We start from the raw sequence: 18,569 nt of genomic DNA, 5'->3' as shown, positions 1-18,569 counted from the left end.
AATAATTTATTGCTGTGTGGGGCTGTCCTGTGCTTAGCAAAATGTTTAGCAGCATCCTTAACCTCTACCTACTAGATACCAATAGCTTTCATCTAGTTGTGACAATCTAAAATATCTCCATTATCACGTCTCCTAGAGGGCAAAATTGCTGCCAGTCGAAAACCACTATGCTAGACAAATATATAAGCAGCATCTGTGGGGTGCCTGGCTCTTTCACATACATTATCTCATTTAATTCTTACAAAGGTATGTGCTTAGGTATTGTTATTATCCTTATTGTTATATAGGTAAAAAGTAAGAAGGACAAGGGGAGGGTCCAAATCAACCAATTCAGCTGCATCTCAATTTTTCTGCTAATTTACCAGCCATGAACCAGTTAATTAACTGTATTGAGATGCGGTCTTCCCATTGGCAAAACTGGGTAACTATCACAATGGACCATCGTGGGAATTTGGCATAGGGTATGTATAAATGCCCACCAAGAAGGGGAGAGTAATTCTCAGTTTCAGGTAGCTAATGCTTGGCATTATGTCAAGGTTCCAAACAACCCTGTTATCCAGGATGCCAAGAATGTGTGTCTGGCCCTTTCGTAGCCTTCAAATTGCCCCATCTCTGATTCCTCTTCCCTCCACATTGCCTCCGAGCACATGTGTGTCTGACCATGTCACCTACTGCAGTACAGTAGTCGTGCCCCTTAATAATAATCCTGCCAAGGGCTCAATGTACTGTTGCTTCCTTTCCTATGTCATTTTCTACTGTAGCCTTTTAGAAAATATTTTTGTCTCTTGTTTAGCCACATAGTTGCCCATAGACAATTCTTTTTAAATGCAGTGGTAGATATTTTTCAAGACCAAAAATATGATATAATAGGCTTATAATTGTATGACTTTGTTCAGTCTGGGGATCTTAGTTAGTAAATTACACTGTAGGCTGTGTATTCATAGTTCTCCATCTTATCTGGACATTCCTTCGTGCCTGGGATGTGTTTCAGTGTCTTCTTGCATCCTCTGGCTGTTCTAAGCCTTTGCTCATCTCTAAGGCTCTATCCTTCCTCTCTCTTCACTCCATTTCCTGACATGATGGAGAACATATGTTATGATTACCCTCCACTTCCCAGCCCCACTTTCACATGTGAATTTTTCTCTCCAGGAGTCAAGGCCTTCTCCTGCCCTCAAGGCTCAGCAACCCGCCCCCTAACTCCCATCTCCTGACTCCCCACCTCCGCCAACCCCAGCACTTCATGAGGAGCAGATGCTGCTCCAACAATTATCCTGTCTCTATATCTCCAGCCTCACTCTCACTTCTTCCTTTCATTCTAGAAGTAAGCCTTTAGCATGGTTTAAAACAAGAAAGAGAGGGAATAAAGAAGTGAAAAAACTCTCAATTCTGTCTCCTTTTCTAGACAGTACTCTGTCTTCTCTTTAGAGTTGAGTCTCTCAGAAAAAGAATCCACACATTTTGCCTCCATCCCACCTGCCATTTAAATCGTAACTATTTTGAATCTTAGGGTGGCCAACTATCCCAGTATGCTTATGATTGTTTCAATTTTAGCACAGAAAGTTACACATACATGAAACCCCTTAGTTCTGGCAAACTGGGACAGTTAATCACAGATTTTTATTAAAGCCCTCCTGAGGGCTGGTGCTGTGCTAAGTGGTAGGGATATGATGATGGGAAAGATATACATGGGAACTCTGCCCCAACAGAGCTTCTTGTTAGCTTTAAGCAATAGTGTGTGAGGAAAGTGCAAGAGAATGGTCATATGACCTACAAAAAAAGAGGGCAGGACAGAGCAGGCATTTGCAGAAATTTGATGTGAGCCAGGGTTGGCAAAGGCGTGGCAGGAACCTACTTCTCACTTCTGCAGTCATGGCAAACATTGCTCTTTCAACAGGGTACTCTTGCTCTCTGAGCCTGAATTTAACACTATTTACTACCATATGGCCAGGTTAAAAACTGGTTTCCATCTGCTATTTGGCCACTGCACCAGAACTGGTCCAATGCTGGAAGGCTGACTTACACTGTCCAGGTTCACAAGTATAAACCATAAGTCCTCTTGATAATATGCAATGAGAAAATAAATAAAAATCAATTCGTGCCTGACCAGGAGAATCCCTAGTATCTACCTACACAGAAGACATGAAAATCAGAACAGCACACAGTGAGCAGGGACTCAGAGTGGAAGTAGTATAACTTGTAGGAACAACTCCATAATTCTGGGATAACTATGGCTAGACTTCTTTTATGTTCATTTAATTGCTCAAGGGCCTACTGCCTTCTTTGCATAAAGTCTTAGTGTCACTCCTTCTAGAGCCTTCCCCTCTTCCCAGAGCTTGCCAGATCCCTGCAAGCTTCTACAGTCCAAAAGACATAGTCCAAAAAGGGGACTCAGGCTGCTTTGCCATTCAAGTGAGTCTAGAACTGGGGTCTGATAAATCTGCTGCTGTTGTTGCTAGTCATGCAACTTAGAATCACAGAGTTGTACAGATTGTATGCACTGTGGAGCCTACACAGCCAAGGAGATGTGTAGAAACCAAAATCTAATCCATGCTTACTTTAGTGCTACCAAGCAGTGCACTCAAGGAAGGGAATGTCTTCTTTTCATAATTTGTGCAAAGGCACAATATAGGTAGCTGTGGCCCTGGGGATCATCACTGAAAACTGGTCCTACTCAAAAGAATAGACATGTTGGTGCAGCTGCTACCATTTGCTAAGAAAGCCTCATGTACACTGTGGGAGGATGATCTGCTTCCTTGGGACCAGGTCCCAGGGGCCCTGGTCAGGACTGGTTCTGGCACTTGTCACTTCAGGGACCTAGCATCAACCAATGCTTCCCTTCCTCTCTTTCTAGGATCTACCTGAGTCATCAGCTTTTCCTTTTAAACCCTTTCCCTGAACTACAGGTATTATGAGCTGAATGGATCCCCCCAAAATCCATATGTCAATACCCTAATCCCCAATGTGATGGTATTTGGAGGTGAGGCCTTTAGGAGGTGATTGGGTTATGATGGTGGAGCTCTTACGTATGGGATTAGTGCTCTTATAAGAAGGGCCAGAGAGCTAGCTCAATCTTTCCACCAGATGAGGACACAGAAAGAAGATAGTCATATAGACCAGGAAAAGGGCCCTCACTGAGAACCAACCATGCTGGCTGGCATGGTGATCTTGGACTTTCAGCCTCTAGGACAGTGAGAAATAAGAGTGTGTTGTTTAAGCCACCCAATCTATGGTAATTGTTATAGCAGCTGAGCTGACGAAGACAGTGGGACTCCTTACTTTTAAGGGAGGTTCCCTTGGTGTTCACAGTTTATTTCCTGTTCCCAACCATCCTAGTTTAGCTGGCAACTTTGTTGCTAGGCAGGAACTCTTCCTTCTGGTAGAGGCCACTGTGGGTGGGTCCTGGCTACTTTAGTTAGATGGTCTGAATGTTGAGAAGCATCTTTGGAACCACTGGTGCCAGACGACTGAGTGTTAATTCCTGTGTTTCCCTTTTACCTGGGCAGATAACTAAATCAGAGCCTCAGTTTTCTCTACTGACAAATGGCGATGATATCACATAGGGTTGCGCCTGCATGGGATAACATATATAGAGACTCCAGCACTACATGAAGACCCTTTTAAAATGGTCACTATTATTGTTACCACTTTGCCCAAAGAGGCCTCAGCAAAGAGCAGGAAAAGATCCTTGGACTTCCCAGGCCCCTCTCTTCTCTGCATCCAGGGAGGAAGGGCTTTGGATGCCTCAGGATTTTAATCTCAGGATTTAAAAGATCATTGGTAGCTCTGGCACTGAAAATACTGCCACGATGACTGGAAATCCTTGACTAACCAGCCCCTGCACACGAGCTATTTGGTAAGGAGCACTGGCAGAGGGAGCCTTTACCCCGAAAAACAAAACAAAACCCCCACACAAAGGGCTCATAGCAGCAGGGCAGGGGTGCTGTGTGTGTCTGGGCTTCTGTAGGAGCAGGCCTCCCTCAGAGGGCCCAGTGGTGGGTGGTCAGCTTGTGCCAAGCAGTCCCAGGACACTGAGTCCAGGGCGCACAGTCCTGCTCAGAATCTAATCTCTTAATCAATTCTGCCCATAACAACAGGATTTCAATGCATAGCAGCTCAGAACTCGGACAGAATCTGAATCACCTCCTCACAGGCCCAGATCACGGGCTGCTGCCAGAACATTGTCAGAAAAGCCTTTCTTGTCCGTATAATGGCATGAGCAAACAGGAAGCACAGGCTTTAATTACTGTCCTCTCTGAACAGGGCTGCAATTTGGCTGCGAAGCCCTTGCATTTGCTCCTGCATGTTATCATACACCAACTGCCGAGAGGAAACTGGAAACAATCACAGCTACAACCACAGTGACCCTGGACTTGGAATTGCCACACTGCACTGGGCACGAACCCAGGTTGACCTCTGCAAAATTCTGCTTCTGCCTTATCTTAGCAATGCCCCTGGTAGAGTTATTGAAACTGTTAGTTTTCTCATCTGGAGAGTGGGAATAATGCTATTCCTTGCGTTTCAGGGTTGGTATGAAGATTAGAAATCATGTATATGCTACTGGCAAAGGGCTAAGCACATAGCAGACTTCCAGGCAATGGTAGGTGTTGTTATTTCTAAGACTTGGATATAACCAACTCTGCTATTTACAAGAATTGCGTGAGTCAGTCACTTGACCATTTTTGAATGACGGCCCTGGTGTCTCCACATGGCGGTTTTGGGAGGAACTGAAATATAAACAGCCTCCAGCATTGTGTCTGCTGTGTGTAAGACATTAGCAAATATTAGTGGAATATGAAGTCACATGGTCAGAGAATATAATCCCCTATTTAGCTGTGAATTTATTTCCATCTCCTCTGGAGTCTGTTGAAGTTCAAAGTCCTGTTGGTTATTTAATGGTTTCCAATTCTAAGCTAATGCTTACAGTTGACTTTTAGGTCAGTTTGATATAACTTTTTTTCCTGAGTGAGATTTTCATTTCCTTCTGGCTAAGGGAAAAGTTTCAAACATTAGAGCAGACCATGGACTTCCAGGACTGATCTTACCTTGGAGAGCAGGATAGTCATCAGTCTTGGCTGTTTTTCAGAATCACCCCAGGTGAGGGGAGGGCTTGAAAAACAGCCCCAGCTCCACCAACCCCACTGCAGTTGCTGCTGCAGCTGGGCGGTTGAAAACAACTGCTCTGTGCCACATGCTTCTGACAGAGGCACCGGAAGACTGGCTGCTTGCTCCACTATTAACACTTGTCTTGTTTTTTAGTTTTTATTTTTTTTTGCATAGTTGTAAAAATGTACAACTAGAGCATGTGAAAAGCAGGGCTAATCTTGACACTCGCCAAAATCATAGGATCATATTTGGTGGAAGAGAGAAATAAGGTCTTTTTTAAATGTTTAAAAATAATTTAAATATCTATATCCTATGTGGCAGCAAGTGGACAAATCAGGGCTTTTGGCCAAGAAAAGTGTTTGGTGTTGAAGTTAAAAAGCCTGTTTTAAGAGGAAATCTGAAAATGTGAATTACAGCCTTCGCTATGCCAAAATGGGCAGATTGCATAAATCTTCTTAAATCTCACTTTTTTCCTTTATAAAATGAATATGCTGATGACATTACTTGTCCCACATACTTTTTCATGCTGTAGTGAGGACCAAGGAAGGCCAAGTATTGCCATGGTTTTGTAGAAAGTGAAGCACAGAACCATGAGTCATCCCTAGCATGACCTGTGACCTCGGGCAGGTTAATTTTCATTTTAGTCCCTTAGTTCCCCCTACCTGCGAAGAGGGACCGATAATGCCTAACACCGAGCTCACTGGGGTGTCATAGGGATAAAAGTAGAGGTGTTTGTGAAAGCATTTGAAAAAGCAGGAAACCCGGTTAAATTAAAATTGTATGATAGTCTTCATTTTACAGATGATGAAATGATGTGCGAGGTTACGTCCCACTGAGCTTTCCGTCCAGGCCCTGAGTGCTCAGCGTCACTGCCTCCAGGAGACGTCCCCCCTGTTTGGCTTCACAGCGCCGACTTCTCTTTTCTCTGGGTTGCTAATATTCCTGAGGTGGAGGCAGGCCCAGACACCTTCTTTGGGTGAAGCCAGGAAGAATCTGAGCATGGCTGCTCCGATGGCTGGAAAATTCTTTAATCCTGCTCCAGTGAAAAGCAACTCAGGTCAAAACTTGAGGAATCCAAAGGACTAAAGAGCCATCTAGTGGTGACACATGAAAATGACTCCATCACCTTTGGTAACTTCGTTGACATAGAGGTAATAGTAATGGATTTGTTTTCTTCCTCTCTTAAATTTGTGCCCACCCTAGCAACCACCAAACAGATTAGTTTAACTATCCACCTCATTTGCTTGCAAACTTGACTTCAAAGTGACACAGAATGGAAACTTGGAACCTCTGCAGACCTCTGCTGCTATGAAGTCAGGGTTTCCACTCTTAGCTCCTGGCTTGCAGTTAAAAGTGTCCAGGAAACTTGAGTTTTAGGTGATGGAATGTGAATGGAAGTGATATGCTTCACTTGTGGGTTGGGCCTATAAAACTTTCCACATGTGATCCTCCATGCTTTTTCTCTTTTTTGTGTTTTGATACAGATGGGCCAGGCAGTCCTGGAATTCAGGCATTAAATGGTGGAGCCACAAGGTGGAAGGAATCAGGGTCTCCAAGTCATCATTTAGATGAGAGTGCCAGTCAATGAAGAACACCTCTTTTGGAATTTATGTGAGTGAGAAATAAACTTCTTTCATGTTTGAGCCATTATACATCTTTGTGTTTGTTACAGAAGTTAGAGTTACCCTAACCAATACAGGTGTGTGTGCTGGTTGGGGTTAATCAGATCAACAATGAGAATTAGAGACAGATTTACCGTGAAGCCAGTGAAGCTCTATCTCTAGGGTTTTTCACTTGTATAGACCCTTTTTCAAGGCCCAGGGTGTGTAATCCCCTGGCAATGTGTTTATATAGTTATATATTTTTTTTCTTTTAATTAGTTTCAAGTATGTAGTACATTGGTTAGACATCTACATAGTTCATAAAGTGATCCCCCCAATTGCTCCCTCCTTCCCCTGACCCTCCACCTAGCCAGTGTATCAATGCTAACTGCATTCCCTATGCCATGCTCCCCATCCCCGTGACCATCCATCAGCTACTAATTTGTACTTCTTTAACCCTTTACCCCATTCTCCCAGCCCTCCAAACAGCCCTCCCTCTCCCTGTCACCAAATTGTTCACTGTATTTGTGAGTCTGTTTTTCATTAGTTTGTTCTTTTTATTCCTTAGATTCCACATACAAGTGAAATCATATAGTATTTATCTTTCTCTGTCTGACTTAAATACTTTCTAGGTCCATCAAAACAATATCTTTTTCCATCCTCTTTCTTTTCATATGTAGGGATCTTGTTTTCTTATCCTTTCAGCCACTCTATCTTTTGGTTGGAGTACTTAATTCCTTTCCATTTCAGGTATTTATTGATAGGAATGTAGTTGTTACCATTCTGTATTCCTGTTTTTGATACATGTTTTTTCTTCTTAAAGAAGTCTCTCCAATATTTCCTGTAATACTGGCTTGGTGTTGATAAATCCCTTTAGCTTATTTTTGTCTGGGAAGCTCTTTATCTGTCCTTCAACTCTAAATGATAGCTTTGCTGGATAAATTATTCTTGGTTGTATACCTTGGGTCTTCATTCTGTTGGATATTCTTTGCCAAGCCCTTCTGTCCTGCATAGTTTCTTTTGAGAAATAAGCTGCCAGTCTTATGAGTGTTCTCTTATAAGTAACTATCTGTTTTTCTCTTGCTGATTTTAATATTCGTTTTTTTTGTATTTAACCTTTGGCATTTTAATTATGATGTGTCTTGGTGTGGGCCTCTTTGGATCCCTGATTTTTGAAATTCTCTGAGCTTCCTGGGTTTTTATGTCCATTTCCTTCACCAGGTTAGAGAGGTTTTCCATCATTATTTCCTCAAGCAACTGTTCAACATGTTGATTTTCTTCAATTACACCGATCAGAGAGATATTTGGACCCTTAATAGTGTCCCATAATCTCCTTAAATTTTTAGTCTTGGCATCTTATCTCTTGCCATTCTGATTGCATGTCCTTGGCTTTCCTGTCCTTTAGATAAAGCATTTGATCCTTTTCTTTATTCACTTTGTTTATTCCATTTACTATACTTCTCATCTCAGATAAGGTGTTTTCCATTTCAGATGGGTTCCCTTTTATAATTTCCATTTCCATTTTTATGTTTTTCATCCCTTTGTTGGAATTCTCTACACTTTCCAAAAGTTCATTGAGCATCTTTATAACTAGTGTTTTGAACTCTGCATCTGTTAAATTACTTGACTCCATTATTTCTGGATCTCTGTTCTGTTCTCTCATATGATTTCTGCTTCTTTGTCTTCCCATTTTGGCTGCCTTTCTGCATCTGTTTCCATGTACTAAGCAAAGCTCCTAAGTCTCTTGGTTTTATTAGTGTGGATTTGTGAAGTAGGTGTCCAGTGGCACAGTCCTGAGAGGGGCTCAGCTGCAGGCCAAATTTAGCCCAAGCCTCTGCCTCTCCAGGGCCACCTGTCAAGATTCGGCAAGCAATCCACAGATACTGTGCTTATAGTTGCCTCAAAAGGCCACACCAAAAACCTAGGCCAGCTGCCTCCACCAGTGTGAGTGTCAGCAAGGAGCACCTGACTTGCTGGGGATATACCTGGATGTAGCTTGGGTGGGGCTGTGAGTTGGGTGAGGCGGGGTTTCAGGGAATCCCCTGGGCAGAGCGACCTCTGTTATCCAGTTTGATGACTTCTGGGCTATGGCGGCACTGGGAGGGGGTAGGGCTCAACAGGGAACAAATGATACTGCCGGCACTTCTGTACAGAGTGAGGCTTGCTCCGGCCCTCACTCCCACAATGTCTCCCTGTAAATCCTCGATGCACCCTGCGCGCAGCCAAATTGGCACTGGTGCTCAGAGCGAGCAGGTCCATCACCTCGAAAATTCGCTTATAGCCACGGCCCCTTTAAGAGGCATCTGCCGCTGCCGCAGCCTCCGTCTCATTCAGCTGCTCTGACCCGGCAGCCCCACGTCCTTGCCCCGTCCTTCCTTCTGCCGTTGCAGGGTGATTTCTTGGATTTCTCCCTAGTTGTATGGTTTGTTCCTCTAGATCACAGGCTATTTTTCCTTCCTGCTGCTCCTTGTTTCTGTCACAACTTTGATTTGATTGCCAGAGGGATGAACAGAGCCTCTATTATCTATGCCATTTTTTTTCCCCTCAGGATCATATAGTTATGTATTGTAAAATTTGAAAAAGTAAGATACTTTTATTTTTATTATTTTTAAATTACATTTATTGAGGTAACATTGGTTAATAACATAAATTTAGAGTGTACAACATTATAATTTGATATTTGTATACTCTATTACGTGCTTACCACTGAAAGTCTAGTTCCCGTGTGTTGACCCCCTTTACCCAATTCATTCTCCCCCCACCCCACTTCCCCTCTGGTAACCACCAGACTGTTGTCTTAAAAAGTAAGATACTTTTAGCTGCATGCAATTGGTTAGGACAGCTGTCTTCTTTACCTGCCCCTCCATCATACTTTACTTTGTGTTAGATGCTATTGGAGAGGCCATGGGAATTTTTGGGATCCAGCTAATGGGGAGTTGAGTGACATAAATTTAGTCTGAGCTCAGTGGATATTTTGGTGGTTTTGTATCTGTTTCATTGAGAGTTAAGTTTTTGCTAGCTGTTTATTGTAGAGTTTCCAGGAATGCTTATACACTCAGGGTCAGTCTACAGCGTCAGAGGTTGTACTCAAATGGAATCTGTTCTAAAGTGTCTGGTCCAGGAAAAATGTGAGCAGTAGAGAAGAAACAAGGGTTGAAATGTATATCAAATGTATACAGAAGGTAGTCTGTAAAAATTTCTTGTAATTCATTAGACGTATAAAATTATTAGCAGAGTATTTCATTCTTATTGATGGTTTGCCAAAATTGAATGTCTTTCCTGTCAGAAATATACTTGGTGATTTTTTAAAAGCATATATAATTCTAAACATATTTTACATGCCTCTTCCTTTTTGATAGGAGTAGCATAATTGATAAAACTTTAATACTGTATTTAAATTGCATTTCTAAAAGGTGTTTTGGAACATTTCAATAAAGGGGAAATTACAGACTTCTGATTTGACTTCATTTTGACAAATTTAATTAAGTTATTTTCAAAGAAAAGAAAGTACAGATAAAAGTAATAGAGTAGCAAGCAAAAGCAATAAATAAGATGAGGAAAATGATAAATATTAATTTGACTTCCAGAAGTGAGTCGAAACAAAATTTATTTTCAGATCATATGCAAGGAGTTTTAAGCTACTAAATGTGACTTGTTAGAGCAGCAATAGAAAATTAATATATAGACAATGAGGGTGAGGCTAGCCATCCATTTTAATACATCCTCCAGGTGAATCTGATGCACCTATAGTTTGTGAACCATCGCATGTCATTAGCTGCCACCCCATATTTCAGTTGTGGGGTTTCATGGCTGTCTCTGGATCGTCTGAGGACTATGACTTTGTTCTATACCACCCCCCACCCTTTTTCGACCCACCCCCTGTCTTCCTGTACACTGCCTGGCACAAAGTTAAAGCTTTACTCTCCGCTGCTGCTGGCTGCCTGTGTGGCACTGTTTTGTGAAGTTAGAACCTTTGCTGGACCAACTGGCTTCATTTCTGCTGTCCCACTGGGCCATTATTGTGGGTTCTACTGACAGGTGGTATGGGAGACTCTCCATTGTCACTAAGCTCCTCTACTGTCACTGTCTATTAGGGAAACCCTTCTGTTTTTCTATACTGGGGTTTTCTGGCACAGTCACTACCATAATAATTTCTTCTGGCCTTGGGTCTAAGAAAACAAAGGGTCTTTGTACCATAATCTTCCCCACAAACTGGCTTCAAATTTTATTCTCCACAAACTTGTCTAGCAGGACCAATTCAGGTGTAGCCAGGAGATTTAGGGCAACCATTCTGTAGCAGATTCAAATCAAAGGATGTGTAAATGTTGTAGCTGGACCTCCTGGCTCTACCACTTACTAATTCTTACCATTTGAATAGTTACTTAATCTCTGTTTTGGTACTCCTATAAAATATAGATAATAATAAGATATACATCACAATATTATGAGTATTAAATGAGAGAATATGCTTAGATAGTACTTGGCACCTAGGAAGTGCTAACACCTAATAATTTAATCAGTTGCATATATATATATGTATATACACACACATGCACACACATATACATATACATATATATATATTTTAGTATATACACACACACACACACACACACACACACACACACACACACACACTAAACTAGTATTCTATTCTTCTATAGCATAAGCAGTTAGAAGCCAGAGAAGGGGAGAGGGAGAAGGAAGCATTCTAGGCTTGAGCCTTTTCACTCAATAAATGTTTATTGAGTGACTTCTGTTTGCCAGGTTCTGTGCTGAGCAAAGTTGGGATACAATGGTGAGCAAAATGCAGATGGCCACTTCCTCACGGGAGCTTATAGGCGATACATATTTTCATCAATTAATCACACAATGAATAGATGATGTGGGCTCCAATAAACAATATAAAGTTAAGTATGTATGTGAGTGTGTGAAAGGAACAGCAGCCTGAACTCATCTGAGAAGACACAGCTGTCTGCTGCCTGGGATGGGCCGGCTCATCAGAAGCATATTTGCTGGTCACAGTGGGGTGGGAGGGGTGTGTTTGAGGAGCCTTCTAAAAAAGGCATTACCCTGAATGAGAAAAGGAGCCAGCTGGGATAAACTAGACCCAGCTAGGAGATCTTGGTAGTAGGTGGGAGGTGCGAGTTTGAGGACACTGGAGTGTCCGCTATTTCAGTTTGCTTCCTCAATCTGTCCTTGCCAATTCTGGGTTGGAGTTCCTTGGAAAGTGGAGGAGGGGGTGGGAAGAGGAGAGGACCAATAGCCTCCATATGGTTGTTGCCTGGTTTTGCGCGTGAGCACAGCTGAGACATCGTCTGGGAATACTTAGACTGCAATTATTTTGCAGAAGTTGAGGATTTGCAAATATAAGTAGAGGCAGAAAAGAGTAAAATGTGAATTTTGACTATTACTGTGATCTTAACTTCATTCATGGGTAGAATTTGATGCTTGGGGCAATGTGCAATCCGTGCAAAGAAACCGAAGCTCTTTCAAGAATATTCTTTCATGGTGCAGTTGTAGACTTTGGGTTATACCACAATATACTAGACACTAAGTTGGCATTAGCATTATGTGACACAGCTCGTGCTTTGCTCACAGTCTGGAAGGGATACACAGAACTCCAGTGCAAGCCTGACCTTGAACATGAATCTTGTTTGGGAATCTAGGCCCCCAATGACTTCACAGTTTTGTAATACTGGAAGGAGAAATGAGATCTGTAATCAGGGCAGGAAAGACTCAATGAAAATTACTCTAATGTGCTTGGACCTAAAGTGATTAGGACATAAATCACTGCAGCCACATGCCCATTAAAAAGGAGGGCAGAGGACACTTGGCATGTCTTTTTTTTTTTGGTCCCAGGACAGTGATCTTTATGTAGTTTTGAAAGAAACAATTCCATTCTGGAATCTACTTTAAAGAGATTTTAATTCCCTAATAAAATCACTCTTCTGGATTATCCAAATACATGTTCTGAGATGAAATATTCTATAAGATTTTCTTCTAATGAATCCCACTGGGATCTAATGGAAGCCTAATAACCCCTTTAATTGGTGTGTTCTACATGAGGAGGCTCAAGTTGACTGCCAAGACTAGAGTGTCCTCACTCTGCTAAGAGCTTCAGCCCCTGATTTTTGGCAGTTATTATTTACCCACACAGATGGTGGATGGGCCCATCATCTCAGTGATTTGTGTACCTGCATAGAGAGGAAAAATGCATGCTTGAATCAAGAATATTAATTAGCTCTTCAGAAAGGTGCTTTATGAATTAAACTTTGTTTCCAATACTGCAGCCACCATGATATGACTCTGTGTCACTTATGCATGGCTTATTTTGCATAAGAGTGTGATATCTCAGGCTCCTTCTGATTTGATTTGTACATTCTACTCATTGTCTCAGGTCCAGTTAAAGTACCAGCATCTGTCAAACCATCTTTGACCTCCACTACCATTCTCCATTGTCACAAGGGGTAACATGGTGTTGTGGAAAGACTATAGGTTTTGAAGTGACACTTAATTTGTATCCTTTTTTTCCCACTAATTTGTATTAGTGAACTATTATTCACTAATAGTTAGCTTTGTGATGGTGTGCAAATTCCTTAACTTTTCTAAGTTCAGTGTCCTGAGCTGTACAAAGGAGATAAAATTACTCAGCAGTGTTATTGTGGGTATAATCTGGTATGCTAGGTAATACATATTATTATTTCTTTGTCTGTTCTTTTCTAAGCACATGACTCATATCTCTACCTAGCATTTACTTCATTCTGCCTTGTATAATAGTTTTAAATTAGTGTGTGTAGGCTAGGTTCTGGTAACAAAAAAACCCGTATACATAATGATTCAACACAGGAGAGAGAGAGAGAGGAGAGAGAGAGAGAGAGAGAGAGAGAAAGAGAGAGAGAGAGAAACTCAAAATATAAAGAAATATGGAAGAGACCAAGAAAGGACTTGTCCAGTCCCATCAGACACATCTTTTATCCTAGTGGCCTGTTCATGTACTGAAGTTTCCATTTTGCTTTTGTACCATTTGGGGGCTCTTTCTCCTCTTGGGGAGTATGACAGACTGGGATTGAGGATGAAAGCCTGGAGATACTGTGTTAATATGTTAACAGTTGTACCGTATTTCTACCAGTGGGTGTGAGGATCCTCTTTTTAGCTTGGACCCCCATCAGAAAATTTTCTTTCTATTAAAAAGAGCAAAGTTTACTGCCCCTCCCAAGGCTTCAGTGGGCTAGCAACACAGTTCTCAGAGTCGATAGGCTAAGAAGGCTGTGGTCACCCAGTCCTCAGGTTTTCAGGGTGCCTTTGCATCCTGTGTCATAGCTCTCACCATTCCGGATTGTTGTTTCTCTGTCCATGGCTGCCTCCACCACTAGTTGTGCGTGCCTCAAAGACAGGCCTGTGCTTTATTCATCTTCCTATGACTGCAATGAGATTTGCCAAATGAAATCCCATTTCAGTGGGTATGTCAGGAGACACACAGAGAGGGCAGATTAGAGTAGAAAGTAGAGTCAGAATTGGAGAAACCAAGAATTAGCAGAGGCATATAAAATAGGACAAAATGAGCATTGGAGGGTGTGACAGAGGGTGGTGGTCACTTTAGTGACCTGGGCCCAGGAGTCACCTCAGAACACTGGGTGCAGACGTAGAGAAGAAGAACGACTTCAGAGCCCTCCTGCAGGGAGGAGGAGGGTCACTGCACATGGCCAAGCTTCCTGGCTTCAGCAGGTAGTGTATGAACCTGTTGTTGGAAGGTCTTTTGTGCCTGCAGCAGAACAGTGCAGGGGAAATAATCATTCATCATTAGTCGGGTTCTCACAAGGTGTCAAGCTCTGCTCTAGGCATCTAGCGTTGTTAATCTTTATAGCAACTTTACAATGACGTATTATCCCCACTTTATAGATGAGTAAACTGGGCTCAGGGTGTTTAATTTGTCCAAGGATATACAGCTAAGAGGAGATAAACTTGACACTCAAATTCAGATTATTTTATTACTTATTATATATATCCTTGTACTTATGCACGTATTTATTTTACATATACTATGTATTACATATGATATATACATAAAATATTGTGCTAAGTGCTAGGGTTATGGCAATTAGCAAGACACCACCCTGTCCTTACAAAGATCACAGTCTAGGTGGGAATACAAAGAAACAACAGCTAAATACATAGGGGCCAGGGAGCCAGGCAGTGGATTAATGCAGGGTGCGAGACAGGTTTGAAAGAAGGTCAAAGGGGTCTGGAATTAAGGGCAGTGTCAAGAAAGTGATTTAAGTGAAAAACCTTGGGATGAAAGCTTCTGTTTTTTTTTTCAAATTTAAGTTTTTATTTAAAAATGTCACCTCATGGTCCTGTTGCGAAGACCCAATTTAATCTGAAAATATACCTGAAAGAACTCTTTTAGTTACTCATTCTTTATTCATGCAATCTTTGCATTTTTGTTGTCTACGATGTTCTAGGATGTATGATAGTGCTGGGGACACTCTGGCAGAAAAGCAAATGTGGTCCTACCCTGTTCTCTTGCAGCTGTCAGCCTATGGGGAACACATACATTTATCCAGTTATCACAGACACATTTGACTTCAAGCTAATAAATGCTATTCATGTTTTTTAAAACTGAAAACGGAGATGAATGGCTAAGAATAAATAGGTTCTGATACCAATTTCAATGTGGGGGGTGGGTGTCCTACAATTCAACTCCATTTTGATACTATCTGCTTGGTGACAGCATCAGATTCCACAGTTCTACGTGACTGATACCCCCCAGTCCCTCCACACCTGCCAGTCACAAGTCCAGGTTGTTAACCTGTGCTTCTGCCTGAACCAGAGGTTTCCACAGACACCCTTCTGGGGTTCAATTAATTTGCTAGAGTGGCTCACGGAACTCAGAGAAACATTTTACTTGCTAGATTACCAGTTTATTATAAAAGAATATAACTCGGGACTAGCTAGATGGAAGAGATGCATAGGGCAAGGCATGGGAAAGGGCACAGAGTTTTCTATGCCCTCTCCCTGTGCACTTTTCTCCCTGAATCTCCACATGTTCACCAACCCAGATGCCCTCTGAACCCAGTTCTTTTGTATTTTAATGCAAGCTTCATTACATATGCATATACTGGATTAAATCACTTGGCCAGTGGCAATTGATTCAACCTCCAGCCCCTTTCTCCTCTCAGGAAGTCAGGTCTCGGACTGAAAGTGCCAAACCTCTAATCACCTGGTTGGTTCCCCTGGCAACCAGCTCCTATCCCTAGGTGCTTTCCAAAAGTCACCATTAACATAACAAAAGACACCTCAGTAAGCTCTCATCACTTAGGAAATGCCAAGGGTTTTAGGAGTTCTGTGCCAGAAACTGGAGGAAGACCAAATATATGTTTCTTATTATAAACCACAATATCACAGTCAGGTATCATGAAAGGTTAGTGTGAGAGAGAATTAATTGCAGACAGAAGTTTCTGGAACACTCCCAGGTAGGCAGCTTCTCTTTCTTTATACAATATCTAGTCTGCAAATGTTTATCAAATGGCATTGTGAACAGAATTCACTTTTGAAGTCAGGTAGATGGGAATTTAAATTCCGCTCTTTACTAGCTGAGTCACTTTGGGCAAGTTATTTAGCCTCTCTGAGCCTCGGGGTTGAAAGTGATTAAGTGGAATTAGTGATGATGATGAAGATGAGAACTAACATTTATTGAGACCTCACTGTGTGCTCTGCACCATCCTTAGTATAATTCACTTAGTAAGACTGTTGTGAGAAATTAATGAGCTAATGTATTTAAAGCATGAAGCACAGTTTGTGGCACAAAACAGAAATCTAAAAACAGTGGCCCCTAACGGTGGTATACCAAGGGTGGTGCTGTGGGAGCGTCTGCTGCATGTGTGAGCAATACAGTGTGCATTTTCCGCAGAGAATTTATAAACAGTAATAAAACTGTCTGGAAATTGGTTTGCTTTTTATTATTACCGCAAACTAGCAATTCTAAACAACGTCAGTTAAAAAAACACTTGTCTCTGGGGGAAAAAAAAAAGATTTCTGCTGTGGGTATTGTGAAATTTGAATAATTTCAACATACACACACATATATGCTTCATTTAGTACATTTTTATTACTTATCCTTTATTAAAAATTATAATTTACATGGAAGTTAATTTAGAGATCTTTTAATTATTTAGTCAGCTCCCACCGCATGCGGACTTGGCTACACGAGTGGGTTTGGAAAGTAAACTCATAATGATGTGGAATGGTTCCAGCCTATTTTGGGCACAGTTCCCTGTGGTCCTACATATTTCTGCATTTAAGCAGTAGATACAAAATAAAAATGGATAGCACAGTGATTGAAAAACAAAGAAACAACTCGAGTTACTTCAGTTCTATCCTCTGCAAATCACTCTTGGAACATTGTGGAGTTCACTCTCTTTGAAGCATTTCTTCATGTATTAACTGCCCTCTCCTTTAAAGAAAAAGTGGCTCGTGTAAGTATAAATTGTTAACCTATACTTCCTACCTTTTCTACCTTAATATTTGTTTTTATTTTTAGTTTTATTGTCATGAATATATACACGCAGTGCGAAAAAGGAAAAGTTTCACTGCTTACATTCCTTGTCTGATTATCTTGATTATTTAATTTCATGAATATTCCCCCAAATAAATTTATTTTATGGAGAAGGGGGTTGTTAAACAATGATCTCCACCAGGTGTCAAATATGCTGGGTGTGGACCATCATTGTTATTCTCTTTACTATTTTTATTTCTTAGGTCAGTTAAGAGAAGCTTCATTGTCATGGGTTACATAAACCTGTCAATAAAATACTGTTGCTTTCGGCCTTGACCCTGGTTTCACCTTGGAAGGAAGTTGAGGTTGGAGTGAGCAAAGACTCATTGACTTTACTGTGACCACAGAAGAAATTCCTGAAATGCAGGCAATTAGCGCCTGAAGAACAGATAATTTATTCTAAAAGCATAAATCACTGAGCACAGGAATGTGATGAAAATACTTGAGGGCATATCAACTCACCTGAGTCAAAGAAAGCAAAGGTATTCATTGAATTGAAGAGCTGGAATGACAGTGAACAATTCTCAGGTGCTTGGGTTTGGTAGCACCTGTAACTGCCTCTTGGACACAATCTTTCTATGAGAGGTGATCTGGGTAAAGGAGCACACACTCCCTCTTCCATATTCATTGTAGGTTAACCATATTTATTGACAAATTCGAATATGCAAAGGCGGTGGGCTGTGCAAGTTTTCATTGAATAGCTGCTAATCCACGCTAGTTTTGTTCTCTTCTAGCATTTATTCAGTGCCTATGATGTGCAGGTACTGTGCTAAAAGGGGCTTTCACCTGTGCTCTTTCAAGAACTCGTGTTGTGCTACTAAGAGACCTCAGTGTGTAGAGTAAAGAGGCTGGGCTTTTGAGGTACACAAACCTCGGTTTAAATATGAGCTCTGCCAGTTCCCAGCTGTGTGCCCTTGGGCAAGTTACTTAACCTCTCTGAGCCTCCACTTCCTCATTTGTAAATGAGACTAAATAACTGCCTCACTGAGTAGTTGAGAGAAATATGTGCAGTAGTGTAAGCAAAGCCCAAGCACAGCACTGGACACATAATTGGCCATCAAATGACTATTACTTTATCTTTTGTTGCAAGTGGAGAAGGCCCAGAAGGGTGAGTGACTTGTTTAGAATGTAACAAACTGGCCCCTACTTCTTCACATATTTATTTCTTAATAAAGTGCACTCTGCTGTAGTTCTTTTGCATGGGCTTGCAAAGCCATGCTTCTTTTGTTGGATGGTGTCTCTCCTCAATGGTGGTGCTGGTGGAGGAGATGGAATCATGTGCAGACATAACTTCTGTGAGAAACAAC

Source organism: Pteropus medius, unplaced genomic scaffold (genome assembly GCF_902729225.1).
Source record: "Pteropus medius unplaced genomic scaffold, Ma_sr-lr_union100, whole genome shotgun sequence".
NCBI classification, from domain to species: Eukaryota; Metazoa; Chordata; class Mammalia; order Chiroptera; family Pteropodidae; genus Pteropus; species Pteropus medius.
This window is presented reverse-complemented; position numbering follows the sequence as displayed.